This window comes from Myotis nattereri (genome assembly GCF_964212035.1).
Source record: "Myotis nattereri genome assembly, chromosome: 9".
Lineage (NCBI taxonomy): Eukaryota > Metazoa > Chordata > Mammalia > Chiroptera > Vespertilionidae > Myotis > Myotis nattereri.
Window position 1 is genome coordinate 54,214,479 of NC_138084.1, and position 15,700 is coordinate 54,230,178.

Below are 15,700 nucleotides of genomic sequence, written 5' to 3' on the forward strand. Positions count from 1 at the left end.
ACTGTACAAACTTCCTTCTCCAACCTTTCCCCCCAGAGAGACCATGTGCTCCTCTGCCTCTAATTATTGCTTATTTCTTCTGCATATGTCTTTTCTCATTATCATGCCTTTACAGGGAGGAGTGGTTGGCCTCTTCTTATAAGGGCACTAATCCCATTCATGAGCGTTCTGCCCTCATTACCTAGTTATCTCTCAAAGGCCCTGCCTCCTAATACTATTACAGTGGGGGGTTAGAATTTTAACGTGAATTTGGGAAAGATACAAACATTCAGTCCATAGCACATTCCATCTCATGTTTTACATCTCCCTCCTTCTTAATTACTTGGGGAGATAAGGAATTACAGCAAAGAGTTCATGAACCAGGATGAGGATAAGGCATGTGATGGCTTCATTTTCTGTATAAGTAATATGTATTCAGGAAAACGTTTTAGTTCAACCCCTCTTGTTGAAAGCCTTTTCAAAATATAAGTCTATGCTTCTCCTTTGGAAACCACAGCGTCTGAATTCTGAATATAATTGAATCTTTCTTGGTGATTAAAGACCTTGCCATGCCTCAGGCTTATTATTCAGCATTTGAATTCAAAGTATTCACCTGCTTGGATAAATATGCAGAAGGTGCCAAACTGTTGGAATGTGTTGAACTCAGGAAATTTCTAGAAGTTTGCTGTTGTTTTGAATTAAATCTTTAACAATTTCTTTGTGGCTCAGACTTCAAATAGAGCAAACATTCCACTTATAGACGAGGATCTTGGGTATTGTGTTCTGGGTAAACAATCAATAGATTTTTTTTATGCCGACTTTTTTGAAGGATCTGAACTAGGCATCATTTTGAACATGAGGAAATATAAAGATAGGTTTGAGGCCTCAAGGAACGTATACTGTCATTAGGGCAGCAAAACATAAACTCATAAAAAAAATATAAACTCATAAAAATGTAACTATAACAAGAGCCAAATAAATGAGAGAACTCTTCATCAGGAAGTCAGTGCTTGAAATGGAACCATGGTAGGGTTTGGACCAGTAGTGCTCTGTGGTAGAAAGAATGTTTGATAGGGAAGGGTCTTTAAAGTAGAGGGAATAGTATAAATAAATACACAGGGATGGGAAAACTTGGGGTATATCCAAAGGACTGTTAAGGTTTTCATTTCAGAGATAATTAGGGTTAACACAAGATATTTTGTTGGGACATTTCTAGTTTTTGGTAATATGTACTGAATATTCAGATGTCTTGAAAAGTGTTTCTTAGGTCCCTGTAGTTGTGGGAAATGGTGACCCACTATACAATCATTCTTTTGTAAATCAGCTTATCTCTGTGGGCCATTAATACATAGGGCACAAGAGAATTTATAGGGTTTCCAATTTGCTTGTTGTTAGAGGCTTAGACCCATCTCCTATTATTATTTTGTTGTTATTGTTAATCCTTACTGAGGATATATTTATTCCCTGTTGATATTTAGAGAGAGTGGAAGGGAGGGGGAGAGACAGAGGGAGAGAAACATCGATGTCACATCGATTGGTTGCCTCCCGAATGCACCCTGACTGGGGCCGAGGATCCAGCCTGCAACTGAGGTACATGCCCTTGACTGAAATGGAACTTGAGATCCGTCAGTCCTCAGGCCAACGCTCTAACCACTGAGCAAAACAAGCCAGGGCGAGACTCATTTCTTAGACACCAGAGATGTCTAGTTCACCAGACAGCCCTATTAAGATCCATTCTCCTTTGTAGAAAACAACCTTTTTGAGCCACGGGATTTGTCCTGGGTTTGGATCCCATTACCCCTCCTTAAACATCTCAAGCCAGGAGTGTGGAGGAGGGAGAGAAACAGGTTTCTCTAATCTTCCCGCTTGCCTCACCTGTCCCCATTTGCCGGGCCAGCCCTGTGCCCACTCCTATCCCACACTGGCTCCTTAAAAACAAGGTCACTTTCTTAAGATAGCATTTCACCTACTGGTCAATGGACTTGCACACTCTTCCTTTATGAAAGTGAGAGAAAGAAGGGGGAAATCTGTGCAGGACCCTGATGTTATGGGACATGACTTAGCTTTGTGGAAGCCATCACTCCCGGCAGAGATTTAAAAAAACATGATACAGCAGTGTGTATTCCACATTGAAGTGTTTGGGCAGAGAGCCCCTTGCTAAAAATTGCTGGATGAATAGAAAATCTTACCAACATTTCCATGAATTGATTGATTCTAATAAGGAGGAAAAAGAAAGGTTGATGAGATCCTTAAATTCATCACGTAAAGCAAATTTGGACTATACCAACGAACATGGCTTTTTTACTTTGTAAGAAAACAGACATTTTATCCTGGACACCAAATGAGGGCATTTGGGTTACTCCTTGTCTAGGGCTAAGGTTCCCTTCTCTTATTATTGTTGTTTTCCCATATCTGACCTCTTTGTTCCTGCCTGTCACCTTCGATCATAACGCAAAACTCCTCTCCATATAGTGAAAAACTCCTTTCCTTATGAGGCACAGGGCCAGCATGGCAGAATTGGTAGGGAGTTTAGAAGCACTAAATCCTCTCTTCTGGCTTTTGAGAAAAGGAAAATGAGACTCAAAGATAAAGGGGGTTTGTTGAGTGTAGGGATGCAAGCAAGTGGTAGAAGGTTATAAGATCATTTATATAAAATTTGACAGTTTACAGAATTCTATCACACATATAATCTCATAAAAGCCCATCATGTAGGTGATATTATGTCCATTTTACTGGTGAGGAAACTGAGACCCAGAGAATTCTCCTGTAAGGCGAAAGAGCACATATATCTTTTTATCAGGGAAACTGCCCATGACAAAGCCTAGTGACACTGAAGTGTCAAACTCTTTTCTGAATGGCTGGCATACAAAGATTAATGACCCTGCCTGTCAGCTCACATATACTAGGGGAAGGTGGTCAGTCTCCCCCAAAGCCACTCGCAGGGTACCCTAATGCTGTCACAAAAAATTCCCGTACCCTAGAGGGACTGAGTCCCGTGTAGCCATTTGACTCCCTCTAACCATGGCTATGTGGGAACTTTGGAAAGGGCCAGCTGTTCTGCAGAGGAATCTACATGTTAAACAGCACAGAGTTGAGATTCTCTGTAATGAGAAAAGTAAATAAATGAAAGTTGGCTCAAGATTGCAGAAGCTTTTGTTGTTTAATTGGAAATAGAAGTGGGGTGGGGATGAACTATGGCTTTCAGGCCTCTTCTTGTCTTTTGCTGTTCTCTGCATAGAACCCACCTCTGTGGCCCTGCCTTTACAGAGTAACTCTGGTCAATGACTAGATCATCCTTTCATGGGTGGTGAAAAATCATTTGGAACCCCTGTTCATCTAAGACAAGGGTCAGCAAACCACTGCCGGCTGACTAAATCCAGCCTGCCACCTGTTTTTATAAGCTTGTGAGTTAAGAATAGTTTTACATTTTTAAATGGCTGGGGAGGGCCCTAACCAGTTTGGCTCAGTGGATAGAGCGTCGGCCTGCGGATTCAAGGGTCCCAGGTTCGATTCCTGTCAAGGGCATATCCCCAGTGGGGGGTGTGCGGGGGGCAGCTGATCGATGTTTCTCTCTCATCCATGTTTCTAACTCTCTATCCCTCTCTCTTCCTCTCTGTAAAAAACCAATAAAATATATTTAAAATAAATAAATAAACAAATGGCTGGGGAGGGGGGATCAAAAGAAGAATATTTCATGCCATGTGAATATCATATTAAATTTAAATACCAATAAATAAAATTTTACTGGAATGCATCCACTTTTATAATTCTTTTGTGCTACAACAGTGGAGTTGCAACAGAGACTATATGGCCCACAGAGCTCAAAATATTACCCTAGCCGGTTTGGCTCAGTGGACAGAGCATCGGCCTGCGGGCTAAAGGGTCCCGGGTTTGATTCTGGTCAAGGGCTCATACATTGGTTGCAGGCTCCTCCCTGGCCTGGGCCCTGATCAGGGCTCATGCAGGAGGCAATCAATTGATGTGTTTCTTTCACATCAATGTTTCTCTCTTTACCTCTCTCCTCCATTCTACCTAAAAATCAATGGAAAAATATCCTTGGATGAGGATTAACAAAACAAAACAAAAATTTACCATCCAGTCCTTAATAGAAAAACGTTGTCAACCCATGTTAGAGCAGTAATCATACTGTATGAGAACTGGCTCATATGTATTTTGAGTTTATGAAAGACTCTACTTTGCTTAGAATGATGCTTTATTCTTGTAGGATGAAAGGGAAAATGATGTGAGCTTGGGCAAGTCAGTTCTCCTTTTTGGGCCTCAGTTTCCCATTTTGTGCAATGAGAGAGTAGGCTAAGGTGAACTTGGTCTCTTCCAGTTCCAACATGCTCTAGTTTCTAAAAATGTTTTTATTGATTTTTTAGAGAGAAAGGGAGAGGGAGAGATAGAAACATTGATGAGAGAACAACATAAACTGATGAACAAAAAGAGAACCAGAGACATAGAAGCATCGAACAGATTGTATAACCTATGAGGGGGGGCAGAGGGGTGGGTGGTGATGGAGAGATCAACCAAAGGACCTGTATGCATGCATATGAGCAAAACCAATGGACACAGACAGTAGCGGGGGGGAGTGAGGGCTTGTGCTTGGGGGAAGGGGTGGTGGGGGAGAGGTCAATGGTGGATAAAAGGAGACTCATGTAATACTTTAAACATAAAGAATAAACATAAACAATAAACAATAAAGAATTTTAAAAAAGAGGAAACATTGATGAGAGAGAATCATCGATCAGCTGCCTCCTGCACGCCCCTTACTGGGGATCGAGCCTGCAACCAAGATACATGCCCTTGACCAGACTCAAACTCAGGACCCTTCAGTCCTTGGGCCAATGCTCTATCCACTGAGCCAAACCAGTTAGGACCAACATGCTCCATTTTATATTAAAGTTACTGTAGCCAAAAATAAGTATCATATTCAGTTCGTTGAATCCTCTTTTCTCCAACATTGGGTTCTCCCTTAGCGACCTCCTGACTGTTGGCTGGTTTCCCAGATCCATCAGTACCATGAAGTGGATGACCTCGCTAACTAACTTTACTGGAGCAGATGATGTTAGTGTGTGCATTGCATGTAGTGTGAAAATTTATTACAAATCAATAACTTCCTTTCTTCATGTCTGTCTGCCTTGTGTGAGTCTAGTGACAGGAACAGTTTTCTCAGAGCCTGATCACCATTAAGAATCTGAACATGTGGAGTCCAGAGATCACACTCCAGATTTATGGTCACCCCCCACCTACATCAAGATGTATACACATGGCCCAGAAAAGAGCCATCTGCTCTTACTTAAAAAAATCTCACTACTTGGAAAATATGGCATTTTCAAACCAAGTAGATATAAAAGGCTCCTTCAAACCTCACAAATGCATAGGACCATGCCCTCAGGTGGTGTTTGGTAGACACCTTTCATGGCACAAGGATAAGGCCTGATGTCTATCAATAGGATTTGATTGAAATCCTGCCCTCTTTCCTCACAGAAGGGTTGTTACCTCTCCCCAACTCCCTTAATGTTAAGGGGACAGGATCTTCCCTAGAATTGAGGCATATGGGACATGATGAAATGTGTTTGCCTGAAATGTGGCCTGATGAAGGCTTCCTGAGCTGAAGCCATGCCAACCCTCATACAGTAGGTGAATCTGTTTTCTGGACTCTTCTGTTCCCTTTTATAATCATCCCTCCAGGTTTCTAACACTATCCACTCTTTATCCTGGGCCTCTGCTATGATGCACCAGGCATGAACGCACCCTTCTAAATGAAGGGTAGTGAGGGATATGAAAAAGCATAAAGCACTTTGAATCAAACTAGTCTGAGACCCCATTCCTCCACTCATTGGTGGAGCCTCAGTTTCGGTTATCTGCTAAAAGGAGATTATACTTACCACATCCCTCTACTAATCACCCAAAGTCCCTAACAGGCAACAACTGTGAATTATTGTTCTTTCTATCTTGAACTGCCCAGTACATAGAATGAAGCAGACACTTGGCATATGCCTCCTGAGCAAAACTGAACTGGCTTTACATGTAATCTTGCATGGATCATGAAGCACGGAGTGTTTGAGCTAAAAGGAACTTGAAAACCTATCCAGCGCAATGTCAGCAAGTAACAGGCACAGGTGCCCCACTTCCCACTTCTGTGCTAAATGGCCAGAAACAGTCACTATATTCTTTCTAGGTGAGTGTCTTTTCTGACCTGAACTTTACAATCTTCCACAAAGCTCTCTGGGAGGCTCCTACCATTTGACTGAAGTTAATCACTGGAAGGGAAAAATCGACCAGTATGTATCATCTGGATTGAGTTCAATTTGCACTTTATCAATGGAGATACCCAGACCTAGAGAGATGATACGATTTGGCCAAGGTCACAGAACTAATTGCAAGGTGAGTTTGAATTAAAATATAAGTCTCTTGGTCCTTCATCCATTGTATAACTTTTGTCTTCTAACAGAAGTCTCAATGCCTTCAAGCCAAGGAGTGAGCACTGGGGGAAATTTCTAGCAAGGACAAATGAGGTGTGTGTGTGTGTGTGTGAGAGAGAGAGAGAGAGAGAGAGAGAGAGAGAGAGAGAGAGAGAGAGAGAGAACGCGCGCAGGGCCTTAGAGTCATGGCTCTCTCCCTGGTCATTCATAAGGCAAGTAAGATATTCCTCACACTTTCACTGAAATGAAAGGCAAAGATACAAGGACCCAAAGATCTAGACCAGTAGTTCTCAACCTGTGGGTCGCGACCCCTTTGGCGGTCAAACAACCCTTTCACAGGGGTCGCCTAAGACCATCCTGCATATCAGATATTTACAATTCATAACAGTAGCAACATTACAGTTATGAAGTAGCAACGAAAATAATTTTATGGTTGGGTCACAACATGAGGAACTGTATTTAAAGGGCCAGAAGGTTGAGAACCACTGATCTACACAGATAAAATGAGGACTTTACCCCAGAGCTTATAGACATACACACACACACACACACACACACACACACAAACACACAGTGACAAAACTCGAGCTATCAGATATGCTGGAGTTTTGGTATGACCACTTAATACCCAGTAAGTCAAGGAGGGATTAATTCAGGAAGCCACTTCTGAGTGGAGTCTCCCAAAAAGAGTCACAGTTCTCCAAAGCAAAGAATGGAAGCGTGTTCCATCAGAGGAAATTGTGTGTGCAAAGGCACAGACTGGAAAGAGCCTGGCACATGTGGGGACTAGCAAGGAGTTCTGCGTGGCAGGAACATCAGATGCATAGTGAATAGGAAGGAAAAGGGAGGAGAATCAGGGCAGTGTCAAGTGAGGGATCTAAAGAGAGAAGCAAAAGCAGCCTGCTCCCAAAGAGTCTACAAAAACCGATAAAATATTCGCACAAATAGGAGGGGTTCTTCACACAGTTTGGCAGCTGAAGCTGGGGTTACACCTGCAGCAATATCCCTGGTCCCATCCATACCACTCAATGATGCTCCCGTCCCTTCATTCCTGGGCTTCCCAATGGATACAGCAACCACAAGTACAACCACCTCTTCAAAATTATCCTGATTAAAGATTCTGGTGTTGGAAAGAGTAATCTCCTGCCTCAATTTACTTGAAATGAGTTTAATCTCAAAACCAAGAGCACCACTGGAGTAAATTTTTCAACAAGAAGCATCCAGGTTGATGGAAAACAATCAAGTTACAGATATGGGACACAGCAGGGCAAAAAGGATACTGAGCTAGAACATCAACATACTATCGTGGGGCTGTATGTGCCTTATTGGTTTATGGCAGTGATTTTCATCCTTTTTCGTCTCATAGCACGCATAAACTAATTACTAAAATTCTGTGGCACACCAAAATATATATTATACTTTTTGCCCATCTGGCAAAAAATATAGGCATAATTTGTATTCATTCAGAATTGATGTCTATTGTTGTGTTGGCTGTTGTCACTTTTTTGTTTGACAATCTGCGGGAAAAAGGTTAATGACTCAGACTAAATAGTCAGGTATTGAATGGTTTTTTTTGTGTTTTTTTTTAAATATATTTTATTGATTTTTTACAGAGAGGAAGGGAGAGAGATAGAGAGTTAGAAACATCGATGAGAGAAACATCGATCAGCTGCCTCCTGCACATCTCCCACTGGGGATGTGCCCGCAACCCAGGTACATGTCCTCGACCAGAATCGAACCTGGGACCCTTCAGTCCGCAGGCCGACGCTCCATCCACTGAGCCAAACCGGCTTCGGCCAGGTAGTGAATGTTTTAAAAATTCTTGCGGCACATCGGTTGAAAATCGCTGGCTTATGACATTGTTAAACAGCTCAAATATGAAAATGTAGAGCGACGGCTGAAAGAACTGAAAGGTGATGCTGACAGTAACATTGTCATCATGCGTGTGGGCAATAAGAGTGATTTGTATTACCTCAGGGCAGTTCCTACAGATGAAGCAAGACCTTTTGCAGAAAAGAATGGCTTGTCATTCTTTGAGCCATCAGCTCTTGTCTCTACCAATGTAGAAGCTGCTTTTCAGACAATTCTGATGGAGATAGGTGGCATTGTTTCCCAGAAGCGAATGTCAGACAGATGTGAAAATGACGTTTCCAAGCAACACTGTGGTTCCATTCATGTTCCACCAACCACCGAAAATAAGCCAAAGGTGTGATGCTTTCAAAACATGAGACGTTTCTCTTCTCCCCTAGAAGGCTGTGTATGGTCCATTTCCCAGGTCTGAGGTTTAAATATATTTGTAATTCTTGTGGTCACTCTTGTGTTTTATTATTTCCTCATACTTTACAAATTTTCCATGACTTAAAGTCTTTTGATTTTAGCTTCTTTTTTTTTTCTTCACGCTATGGTTTCACCAGCCTTGGTTTAATAAACTGACTGTTTGGATTCCTCAATTATTATTTACTTTTCATCATGGAAGCCTGTCGCTATAGGACATAACAGAACTTGATCATTTGAAGCTCAGACCTGTTGGTCTTGATTAAATCAAACTAAAACTTTGAGAAATAAGCTATCATTTAGCCGACAGAGCAACTTTTCATGAGCAGCTTATAATTCACACACTCTTCTCGCAGTGCAGAGCTTGAAACTTTCCCATTATTCTGGAAGTCACTTTCTAGAACGCCTTAATAGGGTTATGGCATTCAGTAAATTTTGTTTTTGATTTTTGTAAGCATCAACGTTGATTTGAGGGGCCTCTTTTTGCTGGACAAGAGTTATCTTAATAAACACAAGAGGCTGTTAAAAAAGACATATACATTCATGGATAATAGAGACCATTATAAACTCTTGAACAATAATAGATACAGAGGCAGAGCTGCCTCAAACAGATTGTCAAACTGCAGCGGGAAGGCCGGGGAGGGTTGGGGGACTGGAGGTAGGGGGGTAAGAGATCAGCCAAAGAACTTGTATGCATGCATATAAGCATAACCAATGGACATAAGACACTGGGGGGTAGGGGAGGCTAGGGGACTGTCTAGGGCGGGGGGGAAAAAATGGACACATATGTAATACCCTTTGTATTACTTTAAGCAATAAAAAAAAATTAAAAAAAAGAAAAAAAAAGACATATACATAAATAATTATAACACATGATGCATTGCTCCAGTGCTTTTCAGATGATCAAAGGAAGTGCAGGGCAGCTCAGAGAAGAGAGCTTCCCACTGGAGGTTGGAGACTATATCACTAATTAGTTAGGCAAGGTGAGAATTGGTCCTTTTGAACTTTAAGGATCCAAGCAGAAGTTAAAAATATAATTACCCAGTCATGTTCTTTTTGGATATTATCTTTAACTTAATGGACCGGATCCTAAATCTCACGGCACTGCCCAGTAGGGTGCACATTCCCATGACATAGCAGGCTTGTTCTGTTCACTCTTCTGTCGTGCCTACACCAATGCCTGGCCCCCTAGTAGATGCCAAATAAATATTTGTGGAATCAGTATCCTAAATGATGTGCTTTTACCATGGCAACCACATGTTGGTAGATATTTTCAGTGTTTTAAAAATATTCTGTCCCTTAGTTGCCATTAGCACAACTGTATATGTCATGCATCTGGAGTCCTGACTTTAAAAATATGGTAACAAAACCCATATATACAACATAGGAAAGCTTCATTCTCTCATTTTCAAAACCTCTCCCTGTGCCAGCTGGAGTGTTTGTGAGGGAGGTGGGAAGGGAATGTGGTTTTGTGGAGACCACACAATTTCTGGGCTAGAAGCCTCAGCCACACCCTTCTGCATGGTTGGCTGCTCACATGGTCTCAGACGCGGGCAGTCCCTTCGTCTGGTCCTTTGCCCACTAAACACGCAGGCTTCAGGGGTCTTGGATGAAAGTCGATTAGCATCTTGGAAAGGATGTATTTGGGGCGCTTGTGGCCTTGCTTGGGTCTTTCCAAACAAGTTTCTGGCTGTTCTGTTGGAAGAGGAAAACTTCGACATCTGCAGAGATGAAAGAGTGTGTTGTTTCACAAACTTAGCATCTGCCCAACACTCCCTGGAATGTAACATTTAATGTGCTTAATTATCACTGTCAAGTGGATCATCAGTGAAAATCATTAGCAACCGTATATGTTCTTCCTCTTTCCTTTTCTTTTCTTCTTTCCTTTTTTAGTCATTCCATTTCATTTAGTTGTAGGTTAGATGTCAAAATTATTGGGTGCACATAGATTTTTTTTTTTAGTTGAAAAGAGGCTTGCATTGTATTCTGATTTTCCACAGCCTATCTTTCTCTCCTTGAAAATTTTGTATTCCATTTGTTTTTTGTTTGTTGTTTTTTATCTCTGCGAGGAAAGGAAAGGAAGAGAGAAATAGAAATATCAATGATAAGAAAGAATTATTGATTGACTGCCTCCTGAACACCCCTTACTAGGGATTGAGCCTGCAATATGGGCATGTGCCCTGACCAAGAATTGAACTGTGACCTCCTAGTTCATTGGTCGATGCTCAACCATTGAGACACACTGGCTGGGCAGATCCCATTTGTATTTAGAAAACAATGGAGAGGGCTGCCTTTCTGAATGGTTCCACCATTCTCCAAATAAAAACTTTTAGAATGATCTTCATTTCTCTTACCACTCCATTCCTGAGTTCTCTCAGTTCTACCCCAAAATTATTCTTATGTGTATCTCCTCTTGTCTGGCATCTTTATTGAAACTCTCAATCTGGATCATTCTAACAGCCTCTTAACTGATCTCCCTGGCTGCAAGATCCCCTCACCAGACCAGCCTTTGCACTGCTCCCTAGCCCACAAGTTAGACTGAGACTCTCCTCTAACACCACAGGCGCCTCCGCATCACACAGGAAATAAAACACACATCCTTCACATGCTATTCAAGACCAGGTTGAGTCTTGACAATGCTTTAGCAGCCAACCTTTGGAAATGAAAAATAAATAAAAGGAAAATAAATTTATAAAATAAACTAGATATATTACCTGAAAACTGTTCTCCAAAAATTCACTGCAAAAATAATGTGGCCCTGGCTGGTGTGGCTCAGTTGGTTGGAGTGCATGTAGTCCCATACACTGAAAGGTTTGGGGTTCAATTCCCAGTCAAGGCCCAGGTTGTGGGTTTGATCCCTAGTCAAGGTGCGTACTAGAGGTAACCAATCGATATTTCACTTTCACATTGATGTCTCTCTCTCTCTCTCTCTCTCTCTCTCTCTCTCTCTCTCTCTCTTTTCCTCTCTCTCTCAAATAAATAGAAGCATGTCCTTGGTGAGGACTAAAAAATAATAATAATGTGTTTGTGTGGGTATGTATATATACATGTAGATAGATGGATACATGTAGACAGGCAGTTAGACAGGCATGAGCAGAGCAAGGATGATGGGCCAGATACAGAAGGTCACCAAGTTGGAAAGTCCCTGGTGTCTAGCAATGGGCAAAACTAGGAAAACAAGGACCTCTCCCCTAGTGTGACCTTTCCTCCCCTAGCATACTGATGGTCATGCGGTTTAAATCTCCTGACCTTCTTATCTCTGGTCATGCATTTCAGACCCTGCCCTAACCTTTCCTCCCCTGGATGTCACTAGTCATGCAGTAGACCCCTTTGGAGGAGGAACAAGGGGCTAAAGAGCAGCCTCATATGACTCCCATGCGGGCCCTTGTACAACCTCCCTCAAGCATTAACCCCTAGGGATCACATCTAGGCCTCAGTTGTGTTTCAGCTTCAGGCCCAGAAAAGCAGCAAATCAGACCAGTGATGCATGACTGATATCAGGACCAGCTGCAATGACTAATGACCCCATGGAGCCGACTAGTCAGTGGGGACCATGACCCTGAAAGGACACACACCTGGGAAGCTGGTGAATATTCTATTGAGATCCTCTCGTGGGAGGATCCCCCTAAAATCCCCAGCCATAAAAGCCCTTAGGAAGGAGGGCCCAGGGCACTCTCCCTCTTGGGAACATGCCTGAGCCTTTCCCATCTTCCTCTTCCCCACCAGGTGCCCTGCCTTTACCTTTCTCTTTCCTAAGCCCTTCTTTTGTCCCTGTAACTGGTTTGCTGAGCCCCTCTTCTACTTCTGTGACTTTCTAAATAAACGTTCTCTTATAGTTTGACTATTGGCTCTGAATTCTTTCTTAGCCAGAACGCAAGTACTGAGGTCACTCAACCAAGATCTGGTCTGACTCCACCAGTCTAACACCAAGTGCTGTTTTCGCTGCCAACAGATAGACACACACACACACACACACACACACACACACACACACAATGTTCAAAGTGGTTATTAGAGTTTATAGGCAAGCCCACAAAAGTCTATTCAACATATAATTGTATGCAAACTACTATGCATGTGCAATTTTAAAAATTACTCAGTCATCCCAATAAATAAAACAAGAAAACCACTGACATTTTAAATAATTTTTTAAGAAATACAACTTAACTACTGGCTCTTGAGGTGACAAGACGGACAGACAACTCCATTTGTCTTAATAGCTAACATTTACTAGTACTTCCAATATGTCGGTCATATTCTAAGACCTTTACAAACGTTAAGTATTACAAGCATTTGATCACACAACAACATTATAAAATTGATATTATCCTCCATTTAAAAAACAAGGAAACTGAGACATATGGGAGCTACATAACTTGTCAAGGTCAGGGCCAGTTAACAGTGGAGGATGCACAGGAAGTGTATAATGCTGTCAGCAAGAGACTGGCTGGGACCAAGCTGGGTAGTCAGGGTTTGGTACTAGGTATGTGATGTTTTGTTGAGGTCATTTTGATGCTAGTGATATTTTGACATTCACAGTTAATTCATTTCTTTAAAGAATAAAGCATTAGCCTGGCCAGCGTGGCTCAGTGGTTGAGTGTAAACTTACGAAATAGGAGGTCACGATTAGATTCCTGGTAAGGGCACATGCCCAGGTTGCGGGCTCGATCCCCAGTGTGGGGCATGCAGGAGGCAGCTGATCAATGATTCTCTCTCATCATTGATGTTTTTCTTCCTCCCTCTCTGAAATCAATAAAAATATAAATTTTAAAAAATAAAGCATTAAATTTTCAATTTTTAAAAAATCATCATACATTTGAAACCTATATAATTTTATTAACCAATATAACATCAATAAATTCAATACATTGTTTTTGAAAAAGATAAGGAGTATTGCCAGACATAAATAAGTTTATTTCATACTGACAAAAAGGTCAATTCATTAAGAAGACATCCCAGTGTTAAGTGTGTTTGCATCTTCAAGCCCTGGCTGGGTGGGTCAGTTGGCTGGAGGGTCATCCCATACATCAAAGGTTGCAACTTTGATCCTAGTCAGGGCAACTGATCAGTGTTTTCTCTTCTCTCTCCTCTCCTCTCCTCTCCTCTCCTCTCCTCTCCTCTCCTCTCCTCTCCTCTCCTCTCTTCTCCTCTCCTCTCCCCTCCCCTGTCCCTGTCCCTGTCCCTCTCTCTCTCTCTTTCTCTCCTCCCACCTCTCTCTCTAAAAATCAATAAAAGCACATCCTCATTGAGGATTTTTTTTAAAAATGGAACTTCAAAATTTAAAAAAAATCATCAAGTACTCTATGCAGAAGAAATGCACCCTAACATCAGGGTAAAGTGAGGATCAGATGGGAGATGCAAGAATGGGCTGGAGTCAGAGATGTGGTGAAGACAGTGAAGCTTAGAAATGGGGTAAGGTTGTTCATTTGTTCACTTTCTATAAGCGATCGGCTTGGTATTTAGGGTCACAGAATGTCCATGGTGTCAAAATGGCCAAAACAAAATGTTCTACTTCAAAGAGGGGCTTGTAGGAGGAAGAGGTTAAGCAGTGAGTGCTAACCACAACCTGTCTTGGGCAGAAGCAGAAGGAAGCCTCCAGCCAAGTAATGGAAGGAAAGTTGCTTTCTGTTTTGGTTGTCAGAAAGGGCAAAGAATCAGAACACCACCACTTTTGCAATGGGTGAGTTTACAAAATTGCAGGAAGTGTCTGACAAGACATTTGATAGATAAGACACATCATCTTCATGCAGTACCTTTTTGCTGTGGAGTATTTCCCATCTGCAAATTGGGGTTATTTGACAAAGTGGCATCCCCTCTGGTATTATCCATGGGTCAAGACAAATGAAATATCGTGGGAAAATGGGATACAGGACCAGATTCAAACCTGGACTCCACCACTTGTCAGCTGTGTGTCTTTAGGCAAATCTCAACCTCTTTGAACCTTAGTCCCTTCATTGATTAAAAGGGAATAATAATATTCCCTAAATCTCGGGGTTGTTGTGGGCCTTAAACTGTACCTTCAACATTCAGTAAAAATTCATCAAATGGCAGGAGTGCTTATTGGGATTACAGTTGAGTATTTTTCTTTTCTGAATTTCTTGATTTCCTACCATGAACACATATTGCTTTTGTAATTAGAAACAAAAATAATACATTTATTCTCTTCACAGTGATAGTCAGAAGATGCCGGGGGATGCCGGTTGTTTTCTATACTCCAGCTTGGCTTTACTGGGGTCAGCTCACCGTGCCCAGGCCTGCAGCACTTCAGCGAGGCCGAGATCAGTGGTAGCTCAGTGCCCACTCAGTGGGAGCTCTGTTCTGTCCATTACATACTGACCCCTGTCCTGCCATTCCCGCCGTCTGCCACCCCGCTGGATGTTCCCAGCCACCCCCAGTCCTCAGGGAGTTCCATTTTCTTAACCTTCTAGTTTCATTTATTGAGCATCAAGGCCTGGAGGCCCTGCCATAGACTGCAGGAGTCAAGCCTGCAGTAGGTCTTTGGAAACCAGGGAGAGTGTGGGCGAGCACATTAAATGAAGCAAAAGACTGGCAGGAAACCAGCTTCTAATCTGGAAGCTCCCCCTGGTTCTCTTCTTTTTCTTTATAAGTTTAGATCTGTGGCTCCCAGAACTGCCTTAGCAATAAGAGAAGAGATGGATGTAGGGATTTAAGTCTGAGTTACAGCAGCTCCTGAAGCATTCCAGCACCAGGAAGCATAACCAGGGCGGCTCTGTCACATGTGAGCTGCCTGGATCGCCCACCCGCTCATTCGAGGGGCCTGTTTGCATTCAAGGAGGTAGGGGAAGAGCCAAAGGGCCAGGATCTTTCTGAACCACGAGGTGTGGTTCATTAACTTCCTCTCAAAACCCCTCCTGCTTGCTTGTTCCTGTATCAGCAAACATGGCTGCCATCCCCCCAGCTGCCTAAGTCAGAAATTGAGGAGTTGTCCTTGACCACTTCCTCTCCTTCACGTCCCACATCCATTATAGATGCAATCCTACTTACTCTCTTCCTTTAAA

The 15,700-nt window shown here is 42.3% G+C and overlaps 1 long non-coding RNA gene and 1 pseudogene across 2 annotated transcripts in view; one reads left to right on the plus strand and one right to left on the minus strand.

The window, feature by feature from the left end:
* Positions 1–8,619, plus strand: part of LOC308525513 (ras-related protein Rab-11A-like) — a 29,078-nt pseudogene extending 20,459 nt beyond the window's left edge. The window contains exons 3-4 of the transcript in view: positions 7,481–7,745; positions 8,267–8,619. The product of the transcript in view is annotated as a ras-related protein Rab-11A-like (transcript). The remainder of the gene's footprint in view (positions 1–7,480; positions 7,746–8,266) is intronic.
* Positions 8,620–9,131: 512 nt separating this feature from the next.
* The window catches only part of LOC308525306, a 110,708-nt gene continuing 104,139 nt past the window's right edge, over positions 9,132–15,700 (minus strand). Inside the window, exon 4 of the long non-coding RNA XR_013996456.1 lies at positions 9,132–10,743. This is a non-coding gene — a long non-coding RNA (uncharacterized lncRNA). The remainder of the gene's footprint in view (positions 10,744–15,700) is intronic.